General features: G+C 35.9%; 1 protein-coding gene and 1 long non-coding RNA gene across 3 annotated transcripts in view; one reads left to right on the top strand and one right to left on the bottom strand.

Annotated features, from left to right (window-relative positions):
• The window catches only part of HPSE2 (heparanase 2 (inactive)), a 740,263-nt gene that overhangs the window by 461,934 nt on the left and 263,188 nt on the right, over nt 1–15,141 (top strand). The gene's annotated exons all lie outside the window — the stretch shown is intronic.
• The window catches only part of LOC141521064 (uncharacterized), a 174,735-nt gene that overhangs the window by 131,083 nt on the left and 28,511 nt on the right, over nt 1–15,141 (bottom strand). The window contains exons 4-5 of one of the 2 annotated variants that reach the window (XR_012477839.1): nt 10,942–10,998; nt 8,441–9,004 (exon numbers count right to left, since the gene is read on the bottom strand). The exons of the other annotated variant lie outside the window; for it this stretch is intronic. This is a non-coding gene — a long non-coding RNA (uncharacterized LOC141521064). Of the gene's footprint in view, nt 1–8,440; nt 9,005–10,941; nt 10,999–15,141 lie in introns of those variants that run through there. 2 annotated transcript variants of the gene reach the window in all.

Below are 15,141 nucleotides of genomic sequence, written 5' to 3' on the forward strand. Positions count from 1 at the left end.
GAGACCTCAATCTCCGGCTCTCGGATTTAGATAAATAAATCTAATGATAAAATAAACAAGAAGGAAGTTAAGGAGGTAAATAGATTGTTAGAAAACCTAGATATTATAGCCTTATGGAGGAAATTTAATGGGGATAGAAAGGAATATACTTTGTTTTCTATAGTACATGGCACTTACACAAAAATTGACCATGTACAGGACATAAAAACCTAATGATCAATTGCAGAAAGGCAGAAATATTGAATACATCTTTCTCAGATCATAATGCAATAAAAATCATATGCAATACTGGACCAGGGAGATATAGACCCATAACTAATTGGAAACTAAATAATTTCATTTTAAAGAATGAGTGGCTCAAGTAACAAATTTTACAAAGATTTAATTATTTCATCCTAGTTAATGATAATAATGAAAAAACATGCCAAAACCTATGGGATACACTCAAGGCAGCTGTCAGGGGATATATTATATCTTTAAACACTTAAATGGGGGCGGCTAGGTTGCTCAGTGGATAGAGCACCAGCCCTGGAGTCAGGAGTACCTGAGTTCAAATCCAATCTCAGACACTTAATAATTACCTAGCTGTATGGCCTTGGGCAAGCCACTTAACCCCATTTGCCTTACAAAAACCTTAAAAAACACTTTCAAAGAGGAAATCAATGAACTAAATGTACCCCTAAAATTAGAGAAAGAACACATTTAAAACCCCCAATTAAATAACAAATTAGAAATTCTAAAAATTAAAGGGGAAATTAATAAAATGAAAAGCAAGAAAACTATTGAACTAATAAATAAAACCAAGAATTGGTTTTAAGAAAAAAACCAATAAAATTGATGAACTTTTGGTCAATTTGAATAAAAAAGAAGCAAACCAAATTGCTAGTATCATAAATGAAAAAGGTGAACTCACCACCAATGAAGAGGAAATTAAAGTAATAATTCAGAATTATTTTGCCCAATTTTATGCTAATACATTTGATAATCTAAGTGGACAAATATTTACAAAAATGTAAGTTGCCCATATTAAATGAAGAGGAAATTAAAAACCTTAAATAACCCTATCTCAGAAAAAGAATTCAACAAGCCCTTATTGAACTCCTTAAGAAAAAGTGTCCAGGGTCAGATGGATTCACAAGTGAATTATATACAACATTTAAGGAACAATTGGTTCCAATTCTGTATAAACTCTTTGGAAAAATAGGTGAAGATGGAACTTTGCCTAACTCTTTCTATGACATCAATATGGTGCTGATACCTAAACCAGGAAGAGTTAAAACAGAGAAAGAATATTATAGACCCATTTCCATGATGAATATAGATGCAAAAATCTTAAATAAAATATCTTAGCAAAATGATTATAACCAGTTATCACTAGGATAATACATTATGACCAAGTAGGATTTATCCCAGGAATGCAGGGTTGGTTCAATATTAGGAAAACTGTTAGTATACTTAATTATATCAATAATAAACCTGGCAGAAATCATATGATTATAGCAATAGATGCTGAAAAAGCTTTTGACAAAACACAGCACTCATTCCTACTAAAAACACTAGAGAGAGTAGGAATAAATTGATTGTTCCTTAGGATAATAAGCAGTATCAATCTGAAACCATCACCAAGCATTATATGCAATGGGGATACACTTGAGGCATTCCTAATAAGATCAGGAGTGAAATGAGGATGCCCATTATCACCACTACTATTCAATATTGTAATAGAAATGTTTGCTTCAGCAATAGGAGAAGAAAAAGAAAGTGAAGGAAATGGAAGGGAAGAAAGAGACAAAACTCTTACTCTTTGCAAATGACATGATGGTATACCTAGATAATCTCAAAAAATCATCTATAAACTACTAGAAATAATTAAAACTTTAGCAAAGTCACAGGACATTAAAATAAACTCTCATAAATCCTCAACATATCTATATATGACTAGAAAGATACAGCAGAAAGAGCTAGAAAGAGAAATTCCATTCAAAGTAAGCTCAGACAATATAAAATACCAGGGAGTCTAACCTTCCAAGGCAGACTCAAAAGTTTCTCACATAAATAAAATCATATTTAAATAACTGGTCAAACATCAACTGCTCGTGAATAGGTTGAGCTAATATAATTAAAATGACAATTCTACTAAAACTACTTCCTTAGTGCCCTGCCAATCAAAATTCCAAAAAATTACTTTTGAGTTAGAAAAAATTGTAACTAAATTCATATGGAGAAATATAAAGTCAAGAATTTCCAGGGATTCAACCACAAAAAGTGCAAAAGAAGGAGGCTTAGTCTTACCAGATCTAAAATCATATTATAAAGTATCAGTCATCAAAACTGTCTGGCATTGGCTAAGAAATAGAGTGATGGATTGGTAGAATAGACTAGGTGCAATAGCAGGAATTTATTATACTAATCTGCTATTTGATAAACCCAGAGTCCAGCTATTGGGATAAAAACTCTCTCTTCAATAAAAACTGTTGGAAAAAATTAGATGTTGATTTGGAAGAAATTTCAATTAGATCAACACCTCACACCCTACACCAAGATAAGCTCAAAATGGATACAGGATTTAGATATAAAAGCAATATTATAAGCAAACTAGAAGATCAAAGAGTAGTTTACCTGTCAGATCTATGGAAAGGGAATCAATTTATGACCAAGGAAGAGAGATGGAGAACATCATTAAAAACAAATTAGACAATTTTGATTACATTAAATTAAAAAGCTTTTGCACAGACAAAACCACTGTAACCAAGATCAAAGGAAATGTCGTAAATTGGGAAACAATTTTTACAAATAGTATTTCTGAGAAATGACTCCTTTCTAAAACTGAGTCAAATTTTCAATTTGTCAAATGGTCAAAGGATGTGCAAATGCAATTTACAGATGAGAAAATCAACACAATCCATAATCATGTGAAAAATTGCTCTAAATCATTACTTATTAGAGAAATGCAAATTAACACATCTCTGAGGTACCACCTCACACATCTCAGACTGCCCAATATGATCAGAAAGGACAATGATCAATGCTGGAAGCTATGAGGGAAATCTGGGACACTAATGCATTGTTGGTGGAGCTGTGAACTCATTCAACCTTTCTGGAGAGCAATTTGGAATTATGCTCAAAGGGCAACAAAAATATGCATACCCTTTGATCCAGCGATACCACTGCTGGGTCTATACCCTGAAGAGATTATGAAAAAGGGTAAAAATATCACTTGTACAAAAATATTCATAGCATCTCTGTGTTGGCAAAGAATTGGAATTTAAGTGAATGTCCTTTAACTGGGGCATGGCTTAACAAACTATGTCATGGAACACTGTTGTTCTATTAGAAACCAGGAGGGATGGGAATTCAGGGAAGCCAGGAAGGATTTGCATGAACTGATGCTGAGCAAGGTAAGCAGACTAGACAAAACATTGTAACACCCTAACAGCAACATGGGAGTGATGATCAAATTTGAAGAACTTGCTCATTCCATCAGTGCAACAACCAGGGACAATTTTGGGCAATCTGCGATGGAGAATAGCATCTGTATCCAGAGCACGAAAGAACTGTTGAGTTTGAACCAAGACCAAAGACTTTTACTTCAATTTTTAAAAAAACCCACTTTTTACGTAATTTTGCTCTCTCTTACACTCTATTTTTCTTCCTTAAGCATATGATTTCTCTCTCATCACATTCACCTTAGATCAATGTATAGCATGAAAACAATGAAAAGACTAATAGACTACCTTTTGGGGGGGGGTGGTAGGGGAGGGAAGCAAGAATAGGGGAAAAATTGTAAAACTCAAAATAAATAAAATCTTTCTAAAAAATAGGAAAAGAAAACTGATTAACTGAAAACTCTTTTTAGGACCTTACATTACAATGGTGGAGATCACATGTATATGAAGTTTTATATGAGATACAGGGCAATGGATAGAGCCCTGACCCTGGATTCAGGAAGACCTGAGTTCAAATCTGTCCTCAGACATTTGACACTTAATAGCTGCGTGGCTTTGGGCAAGTCATTTAACCCTGATTGCCTCAAATTGAGGTCCCCCTCCAGTTATTCTGATTCATATCTGGCCAATAGCCCCAGATGGCTCTGGAGGAGAAAGTGATGCTGGTGACTTTACACAGCTCCCCCTCCCTCAAAACCAATTCAAGTTCTTGTCATGGCATCACCTCCCTGATGTCATGGTCTTCAATAATGAAGGATAATCATCATCAATATATCCAAGGTAGGTATAGGATGAACTTTGCTAGGTAAAGTGTTAGCATCTGGCAGACTGGGAAAGGCTGACATGTATATATATATACATGCATATATAATAATATATAAAGTATATTTTAATGTTGCAAAATGATTTAGGTACAATACTCCATTAAAGAGATGAGGCCAACCAGTAACCCTATTTTTTTAAAAAAAAGTTATTTAGATGATAATTTTAAAATATAAATCCTTAAAATAAAAGTTGAACTACCTTGTTTACATAGCTATTATGGAATGGCTAAATATGAATATAATGGAATATTGTTTTAACAGGTAAGAAATGTGTTTACATTCAATTTAGATCAATGTATAGCATAGAAACTGTGTAAAGACTAACAGACTGCCTTCTGTGTGAGGGAAGTATGATTTGGAGATAAATTATAAAATTCAAAAATACATAAATTTATAAAATGAAAAAGAAAATATAAATCCTCGACTTTAGGGTGAATTGAGTAAGCAGTGATGGCATCAATAAAGGAAATTAGATTTATGGGATGATTGATTTAAATCAATTTGAACCTTAAAGATCAGCTAATCTGGTATGACTTGTAAATGATCCTGGTAATGATGACCACTGTGTTTTTAAGTGCTAGGGCTCACAAACCATTCATTTAATACTTAACTCCATATATTAATGTAAATGTCAAACTCATCAGTCTATAGCCTGTTCAATAAATATTTAATCAATTATTAAAGACATATATGAGGCACAATTTTGAGCATTGCAGATAGAAATACAAAGGTGAGACAATCTGCTCTCAAAGAGTTTCCCTCTTTTGAAGACCCACGGTGTTCCCTCTCCTCATTGATGGGATACTTCTCCCAATCTTCACAGTTACTCATAGTTCACTGGCTGTACTTTAGCAATAGAAACCTGCATGCAATTTCTTTAGGAGAGATGATTGACCATAACTCACTTAAAGTGCTCACTTAAACTCTCTTTATCTTGGGTTTCAATTCCTTTGTAACTTGAGATTCTAACCTTTTCTATCTAAAGATCATTATCCTTGTGGAAGAAAATAAGAATGAAAATGGAGTTGAATAATTCTCTTTCTCTCTGCCTATGCACAACCTCCCATCTAGCCCAAGCAGCAAACAGCTTCTCCTTATTTCTTTTCACCTCTCCTCTAGTTTTTTTTAAAAACTAGTACTTTCTTTATCATTGTCTCCACTTTTGCATATCTGTCCCTAACATCACCCATAAAACCTGATGTTTTTACTAAAAGATTCCATTTTTTAAGGAAGGACATTCTATAATTTAAATTTCCATCCATACTAAAAAGCACAAAAATGAACATTCTAAAAGTATGTCATTGCAGTGGTGACTCTGAATTTGCCTTTAATGTAAATGGAAATTAAAATGACTCTTGAGAATAGCTTCTCTTGGAAGGCATGAAAATGCCCAGGGCTAATGGGCCATTAGAATGACTTATTCAATACACATTCTGGTTAAAGAGCAAAAGCATCTCTAACAGATCCATCACCCAGATATTCAATTTTAGAAACCAGAATGATCTCCAGGCTGGGAACAGTAAGAGAGAAGTCAAAAAGAGGAGTTAAGAAAGTTCATTATTCCCAGAAAGCAAGACTTAGTTCAAGGTGCCCTATTGTTAGCCCCAGATTGAAAAGATCAGGACTTCCAAAGAAAAACCTGCCTGTCCAAGAGCCTCTGTGAAGCAATGAGGTTTTCAAAATGGGAAAGCATGTCTGAGCCCAAGGAAATAAGGATGCCTGCAAAGTAAGGTAGCTAGGGGCAATAAGAATATTTGTCATCAAAAAAAAGCATTTGAGAATTACTTATAATTGATCTTGATTAAGGGAAAATTGATCAATTTAATGTCGTTACTGGGGGCCCTTTGTTTGGGAGACTTGGATTATTTTTCTCCAAGGAAATAAAGATGCAGACATTGCCATTACCAGCTAGTTGAGAAGACTAAAGGGTTTCCAGGGTATGGGTACCAGGGTACCCCTTTTGTACTCATTTAGAATGAGTGAACATTTGAAGATGATTGATTGACAAGGACTTTGGTAGAGTTGAGTCCCAGAAATTCAGAGAGATTTAAATAAGATAGTTTATAAGATAGAGAAGGTCTTTTTTGAGAGGTAGAAAGACCCTAGAGTGAAGGGAAAGGTGATTGCATCCATAGAACTTTATTGTTGGAGAAATTAATGGCATTCTTGGTATGGGTCATTTGTAAGTACCCTCAGACACATGTTTTTATCAATTAGATGTCCACAGGAAAAAATGGAGCCACATGCCCGAGCCTCCTAAAGTCTAGGAATTCTTAGATGATACTAGAGTGAGAAAATGAGTTCTTGGACTTTAAGAAATAGCATGGGATCCATGATATACATGAATAAAACCCAGACATTGATATCTGCTACTACCATTAATGCAGATATAATTGGAAAAGGGTTGTCTCTAGCAATTTCAAATTTGATTTCCCTGGAGAATTTCCAAATCTTTAGGGTAATGCTGTAACCTGAAGGCCTCTATATGTCCCTGGAGTGAAGTTAAGACTGATAAGAATATCAGAAATTGCTTCTTTACTCAAAGGAATTTGTGATTTAAAAAAGTCTTAATGAATTTCAAAGATATCACCTATCAGTTATATTTGTGGAAAAATAATACAAGCTACATAGAATGGCGTGCTCTTGATTATCTATTACAGTTCTGTAATAAATGATAGTGATTCTTCAGAGAGGTCCTTCTAACACTCGACTTCACTGCTTCCTGTGTCATTAACAGTCATCATATTGAAGCCACTGTTCTGAACATTTCTGGTCACTGACCCTTAAGAACTACAGAAAAATGACTACAATTAGTAATTAAAATGATCAAAGGGATGGGGTGAATAATTATTATTACTAATAATGATAATCGATAGTAATAGCTTGCCATCTGATTGTACTTTTAAGGGTTTGAAAAGTGTTTTATATATGCTATCAACTTTGATTTTGATCATAACTCTCCAAAGAGAGTAATACTATTATCCTCATCTTACAAATGGGGAAATGAAGTGATTTGTCCAGGGTTGCAAAAGTTAGTTAAGTGTCTGAAGTGCGATGTTGACTTGTCCTTCTGATTCTGATTACAGCATTCTATGACTTGCATCTTCTCTAAAGGCCATCCCATGTAAGATCAGGCTAAACAGATTAGGATTTTTTTTAGGTTTTTGCAGAGCAATTGGGGTTAATGACTTGCCTAGGGCCACACAGCTAGGTAATTATTAAATGTCTGAGGTCGGATTTGAACTCAGGTACTCCTGACTCCAGGGCCAGTGCTCTATCCACTGCACCACCTAGCTGCCCCTAGATTAGGATTTTTTAATCCTTATTAACAGACTAAGATGTCAAAGTGTACAACACTGTTGAGATAATAAAGTGAATTCACTAAACCTCAGTAAAGTTCAACTCCTTTGAAAGAGAGTAATTTAGAAGAGAAACAAAAGAAGTCCTCCCTAGTGCATAATAACCTTATGGAATGCTACCATAAGAAGTGGTACAGGCTCTGAAATTCAGTTTGGATAAATTTGTGGATAACAGATAGCTTATTAATGAAAATCAACCGATTTAAGGCACAGTTCTAATGTTTGAAATTGTCACTAAAAGTGCCAACCTCACCCTTCCTTATAGCTACTGATAACACTGTAAGAGAGAGGATCCATGGATGTATTTGTATTCTCAATTCGTGGGATAGCAACTGGCACATTGGAGGTTTTAATAATTAAAGAGAAAATCAGCAATTCTTATGTTCCTATGATCTTACAGTCTCAGTTTGATTTGGACAAGTCACTTAGCCCCTCTGGGGCTCAGTCTCTTTCTTTATAAAATGAGATGACAACATATAAATGGCAATATAAAACGATGACAACAAAGGCCTTTTGTGTGGGCTTAGTAATGTGGTTACTCCTGATTAGAATTCAGGCCTCATTCCACTTGCCCATTTTATAATTCTGGTGTATATGCAATTACAAAGCATTGGTATAGCCACAATCTCATTTGTATCTTACAACAAGTGTAAACTGGGGCCAGCTCAACCCAGGTTGGGAGAACTGATTGTTAAATTTTTAATGTGATCACTTACATCTTAGAAATCAACAAATGCTGCAAATCAAGCGATTTTGATTCATTATCTAAATATGAAGAATGGAGAAAAATTCTAATAATATAGATGGAACTTAAAAGTATATTGTGGGTACATTTTTTGAAAGGTAGTTGTTAAACATTTACCAACCCACTCCCTGCATGCCAATAAGGCATGCAAAGTAGGCTTTACTAGTCACATTTTACACAGATGATTAAACTGAGGTTAAGAGATTTGCTGAGGGTTCATCAGACTACTAAGTGGTAAAGCCAGGAATGGAATCTTTTGACCATTACTCCGTCTAGTTACACTATGAGTTATAAAATCCAGCAACTAGTATTTTTTGTAAAAAAAAAAAAAAAGCTCTAAATAAAGTCCCTGGTTACAACTAATCTGTCATCAACACTTGACTCTTTCTACATATGACAGAGTTGATCGGCTTCTGCATTAGATCCTCTCATTTTTTCCAGCTAAGCTATTGATGTCACTTGGAGATCTGGGTCCATTATTCTCAACTCTTTCTGACGTCCATTAGGCCCTCAGAGTGAAGAGATAAATGCAGAACTCTCAACCTCCCAGAAGAGAGCATCAATCAATTATGAACAGCAATGCAAGGGGGCAGGAAGTCCTTTCCTATAAACGTGCCCATCAGTCTTCTTCTGCAAAAAAGAAACAAGATGTAATACCTGCACCTGAAAAACATCAATAACAGCTCCCATAGTATTTGTAACGTTGGCTTGGGTTGTTTCTCTGATGATCAGTATGATCTCAACGTATTTCAAGGCAATGAGTATATTTATAATAGTCCAATTATTTCCAGTGAGATTGACTTTGTAAAGTCGCTTTTGCTTCTCTTCCCTTTAGTTTTGAGGTTCTAGACCCCTCTCTTAACCCACTCTCCCTCACAAACATACAGTAAGTCAGTCTCTGCCTCCCTGGTCCTAGTTAATTTGAATCTCTAACATATGTGGATCCTCTAAATAGAGATGTCAAATAAAATGCTAACACTTGTTGGGCTAGGTCACAGTGATGTATTTGTATCCTCAGCACCTAGCATAATGTCTCCTCCTCCTCTTCTCTTCTTTCATCCTCTTCTTATTAATACTATTATTCATCAAAGCAGCACTTTGTCAGACAAAGCAGAAAGTCCTCTGTTAACCTTTTCCTAATGACTCAGAGTCATTACTATGAAAATCAGTTATTGGGTTGTAACCTACAGGGATATCTTTAAGTGATGTTGGAAGTGGACAGAGAATATTTGTTTCAGTTTAACTCAACAAGAATGGGTTCAGTTGCCATGTGTTGAGCTCTGGACAGTTAAGGTGAGAGTGACCCAGGTCCCCATTCTCAGGGAGGTTACACTTTATGGGGGAGGGAGGGTGTAGGAAAGGAAAGGGGGTAGTCATGTGACTATAGATTTATAGATGCAGGATAAGGTCTGGAGATAGAGAGATGGGGCAATGAGGAGATAGAGAGATATTAGATAGATGATAGCTATAGTTATAGCTATAGATATAGATATAAAGATATATATATATATGACACAGATATAGCTCTATGATATATATATATATACATATATATATTGAGAGAGAGAGAGAGAGAGAGAGAGAGAGAGATGATAAAGAGATAGATAGGCAGATACATAGATACATTGATACATACAAATAAAGGGCACAAAATTTAGGAAAGAACTCACATTGGAGATGGCACCTGAATTGGGGGGGCTCTTAAGAAAGAGGTTGGGAATCTTAAGACAAAGAGGTAAGCAGTTAGTACACTCCATACCTCAGAAACTGTCTGTATAAAGGGACACATAAGGGAAAGAAATATTGGGAACAACTAGCAAGTTAGTTTGTGTGGAAAGGAGAGCACATGACAATGCTTAATTTGAAATCATCCTGAAATGGTAGGCAGGAAGCAGATTTTAGAGGGACTGAAATGCTTGCTGAATTGAAGTTACTGCCAAGGTGAGGAGTTTATACTTTATCCTTGAGGCAATAGGGAACCTTGGAAGATTTTTGAGTTAACTAGATCAGACCCAGGTTTTTTTTGGGGGGGTTGTTTGCTTTTGGGGTTTTTGTTTTTTGTTTTGTATTTAATTGTCAGTTTTGTATCTGCATGGATTGGAAAGATGAGAAACTAGAAGAAAGAAAATGAATTAGGAAAAAGTAATTGATGAAAACTTGAATTATGTTAAGGCTTTATTGGGGCAGAGTATCAGATCTGGAATCAGGAAAACCTAAATTCAAGTCCAATCTCAGACATACTAACTGTGTAATCATGGGCGAATCGTTTAATCCTGTTTGCCTCAGTTTCCTCATCTGTAAATTGAGCTGGAGAAGGAAAGAGCAAATCATTCCAGGATTTCCACCATTCCTGGAGTCAGGAGAAGGAAACAACAATATATGTTCTATAAATGGTGGAAACAGGGATGGATGTGAGAGAGAAAGATTGTGGAGGTAGGATAAACAAGATGTGAATGGGTTTCCAGGGAGCATGGTGAGGTGGGGAATTTGGTTCAAGGTTGTGAATGTGGGTGAGGGGCATGGACTTTCCAAAGTGTTCCTGTCTCTTTCCTCTTGTCACGTCTCACCTTCTGAGTGTGTCTGCCTCCAAAAGCCTCTGCCTCCTGCTCCTATTCTGTTGTAATCTAGAAAGATCAGACAGCCAAACATGTTTAATCAATAACCTCATTTTGACAAACAATTCTAAGTCTGCAGTCAATGACTTGCATTCATCATCCTTTGCCTATTTGTGCTTTTAATGATTTTTCGAGTAGGCAGATGACCCATTTGCCCCCACACTCTCAGTATTTGGCTTGAATTCTCTCAAGCTTCCAAAGTGTCACCCTTTCCCATCTGTGGGCCCCTCAAGCCCCTCCCAGATACTGCCATACCTGGGAGGAATTAAACTTCTCTCTGCAATGGTCTTTAGTGAACATTGGAAGCAACTTAAAAGAGCTTATAGAAAAGGAAGACTGAAATAATCAGTTAGGAGAGTCCATTGGGACCTGAAGTGCATTGTGTGAGCAGTCATATATGAGCAACACCTACCCATGCCATGTACTTAGAAGGCAATTAGCAAATGCACATGGAATGAGTGGACATGTACAGAGAGATGTATATATTGGACCAGAAAAATCTATTAATTAATCTATACAATTATTTTACTCAAATATTATTTGTTTGCTGCAGAGAGGGGCAGTTTTTATCATTCCCTCAATTATCCATGCCTTAGGGGAGGAAGATTATTTGTTTACATATCATATCCTGAGGCACCACCTTGACTGCCGGGATTGTATGTATTGTACTTGAGAATGAAGTCTTCCCTTCCAGAACCAAATCTTATTATTTGATGGCATATTTCTTAGAAGACCAAGTTGAACAACTTAATTCTCCAATGGAGCAGGTATACATGGTTCCATATTCTTCCTTCACATTGTCTTAATATACATCAAAGAAGAAAAATTCAAAAAAAAAAGCAGACATTTGGAGTATTTGACAGTTGGAGTCTTCTGTGAAGGTCAGGATACTAACAATAATAATAATGACTAACATTTATATGTAACTTAGGACTTGCCAGTCTGAGCTAAGTGCTTCATACCTAAACTCTCACAATCTTGGGAGGTAATATTATTTTATCCATTTTAAAGATGAGTAAACTGAGGCAGATAGGGTTGAGTGACTTGCCCAGGATCACACATCTGAGATTGGACTTGAACTCTGATCATTCTGATTCCACTGTGTCACCTAGTTGCCTTTATGAAGAAAACTTGAATTCTAGAAACAAAAGAATTAAAGTAATTGAAAATAGAGTTTTTGCCATGTTGAGATGGGGAAAGTAGAAATCTGCTTAAAGAGATTGAGGGAATTTGATTTCCATTGGGGTATAATGGATCTTCACTATAAATTAATTAAGGATGATGATGGCAGATGTGGTAGGGAGGAAAAATGTGATCGAGGTATTAAAATCACCTAGGAGGGAGAACTTTGGTAATAGAGGAGAGTAGACAACCACAATGATTTTAAGAATAGTGTCATTCACTTCAGCCCTTGGAGTTAGGCAGGCTTGAGGTCAAACCCTTACACACATTCTATGTAACCTTAGACAGTTCCTTAAATCTCTCTCAGTCTCAGTTTCCTCATTTCTCATATGGTAATAATAATCATAATAATAAAACTTACCTCACTGGATTTTCAGTATCAAGTGAAATAATTTATGTAAAGCACTTTACAGATCTTAAAGAGTCATATAAATGCTGTTATTGTTCCTCATGTCTGATTCTTTGTGACCACTGTGGACCATAGCACACCACTCCTGTCCAAGGGGTTTTCTTGGCAAAGATATTGGAGTGGTTTGTCATTTCCTTTGCGAATGGAATAAGGCAAAAAAGTTAAGCAACTTGCCCAGGGTCATATAGCTCCTAAGTGTCTGAGGTCAGATTTGAACATAAGTCTTCCAGACTCCAGGCCCTGCTCTATCCACCTTGATGGCCTCTATAAATGCTAACTATTTTTAAATTTGATAAGCCTTTAAATTCCTATCATATTCTAGGCAGTGTAGAGTGTTGATGAAGACTTTAAACAATCCCTAAAGAAAAAAGTGGTGGTCTATACATGGTACTGAGGAATAAGCACAAGCTTAATTTGCACCCCCTCCAACCTTTTCCATTGAGTCAGAGGATCATAAATCCGAGGCAGGAAGATTTTGCAGATAAGGAAACTGAGGCCTAGGGAGGGTAAATGGTCACACAAATAGGAAACTTCAGAGGTGGGAGATGAACCTGTATGTTGTGACTCCAAAGCTAGGGCTATGCTCTGCCATATTGTCTCTCTCACAGATAAGGAAAGACCAGCTTCCAGAGAAGCTAAGGTCCTGAGATAGTCGTGAGTTCCAGAACTGGACCTTGGCACTGATTCCCACTTTTATCCTACTTAAGAGTTCACAAAACTGTCTCGTCAACTGTGTTTCTTAAGATGCAGGATAGTAGCATCAGCCTTCTAAGCCAGGGATTTGAGGGAGAAGGGGATGGGAAGCACAAAACAAAGGAGGAGTAAGAATATTTTTCCCCCACTGGGCTGCCTCTAGCAGAATGTTCCCATCTTCCCCTCCTCTTTCTATCTGAATATTAAACTATCTTCCCAAAAAAGGAATCCACTTTAAATTGTTCATATTTTTAAAACATGATATAAAAACATTTTTAAATGTTGTATATAAACTAACCTTTAAAATGATGTGTAGTCTCAAAAAAAAGTGTGCTACTATATGAATAAATCTGAATGATAAGTTTCATGTCACCACAACTGTAGACTAAAATAATTCTGTTATGAAGTTCAGAATTATGCCGAGCCGGCATACTGTGGGTACTTATTAACATTAATTTAAATGCCATCTGTATTTACTGCATCCATACATCCTGTATTTTTTCAGATATGCTTATTTTAAGATAGTTAGTTCTTTTATCCTCAGCAGTGGAAAGAATGATGGATTACAACTCAAAAGACCTGAGTTCAAATACCAGCTTCTGTATTTAATAGCTGTGTGACCTTAATACTCACTTAACTTCTCTGAGATTCATTCTTTTCCATCTGTAAAATGGAGATGATTACAATTGCCTTAAACTTCCTCTCAGGATTGTTGTGAGAAAAAGCACTCTTTAACCCTAAAGTATATTTATTTAAAATGCCTCAGAAATTACAATTTTGAGGTAAATGACTATGATCTCATTAAATCAAAAGACTTGTCTCTTTTAAACTTCATAGACTGAGCATAATGCTTAATTATCCATTTAGGAATGTCTATATGGAGCTGGGATCTCAAAAATTTGGCTGCTCTTTTCAGCAATGAGATGATACTCAGACACAAACTGTTAAAGAATTTAGAGTCAAGGGATGTGGGTTCAAAACTCATCTCTGCCATTTACCACTCATATTACCTTGGGCAGCTCATTTAGACATTCTGGGCCTCAGTTTTTTTCATCTGTCAAAACAGGGCATCAGATTATAAGATCTCCTAGGTGTCTCTTCATCTCTAAGTCTATAAAATCAGGTCAGTGAGCATCACAACAAAAATATACATTGCAAAAAGACTGAGAGCTATAAACCTGAAGATTGGAGAAACATTGGAATGATTAATATAGTATGCATAGAATACATATCTTTAATTTTATCAAGATACATAATCCAGGTTAATGATTGTGTGCCATATAAATATAAACTACACATACATCTAAATCTACATATAAATAAATGCATTTATCTCTCTCTATAAATGTTATACATTATATATATTTTTACATACTACACTCTGTATATGTGTTATTGTTCAGTTGTTTTTCAATTGCCTCTGATTCTTTGTGACCCCATTGGGAGTTTTCTTGGAAGAAATAATGGAGCAATTTGCTATCTCCTCCTCCAGCTTATTTTACAGATGAGGAAACTGAGGCAGAGTTAAATAACTGCCCTGGGATGTACAGCTAGTAATGTCTGAGGCTGGATTTGTGTTCAGATCTTTTTTTCACCCCAGACCCAGCACTCTATCCACTGGGTAACCTAACTGCCCCAATGTGTGTGTGTTACTATAATACAGGTACATATACATATGCCTAAACTGCAGAATAAAGAGCTTAAGATTTGGAATCAAAGGGACTGACTTCAAATCTTGCCTCTGTCTATGTTTGAACTTGAGCTAAGACCCTCCATTTCCTTATCTGTAAAAGGAAGGCCAGGGGCCAGACAATTTCCAAGTTCCATTTCAACTCTCAATCTATGATTGATCTCTCCCTTTTAATCTC

The sequence above is a fragment of the Macrotis lagotis genome, chromosome 4, assembly GCF_037893015.1.
Source record: "Macrotis lagotis isolate mMagLag1 chromosome 4, bilby.v1.9.chrom.fasta, whole genome shotgun sequence".
NCBI classification, from domain to species: domain Eukaryota; kingdom Metazoa; phylum Chordata; class Mammalia; order Peramelemorphia; family Peramelidae; genus Macrotis; species Macrotis lagotis.